The following is a 220-nucleotide window of genomic DNA, read 5'->3' on the forward strand; positions in this document are numbered from 1 at the left end:
ATGTATGTATTCCATTCCAACCTATGAGTATTAAACATCTGTGACTATTTGACCATCAGAAGGAAATGGCACTAGAGTAAGGCCATAAAACAATGATAAATTGGACACTTCTGATTTCCGTGGAATGCTTCTCCTGTGGGAATGAGTTTTCACATTTTCTGCAATGCCGTGACTGGCATCGGCGTCGTAATAGTGTAGAGTAACCCTAGTAATAGGGTGT

This window comes from Penaeus monodon, chromosome 25 (genome assembly GCF_015228065.2).
Source record: "Penaeus monodon isolate SGIC_2016 chromosome 25, NSTDA_Pmon_1, whole genome shotgun sequence".
Classification (NCBI taxonomy): domain Eukaryota; kingdom Metazoa; phylum Arthropoda; class Malacostraca; order Decapoda; family Penaeidae; genus Penaeus; species Penaeus monodon.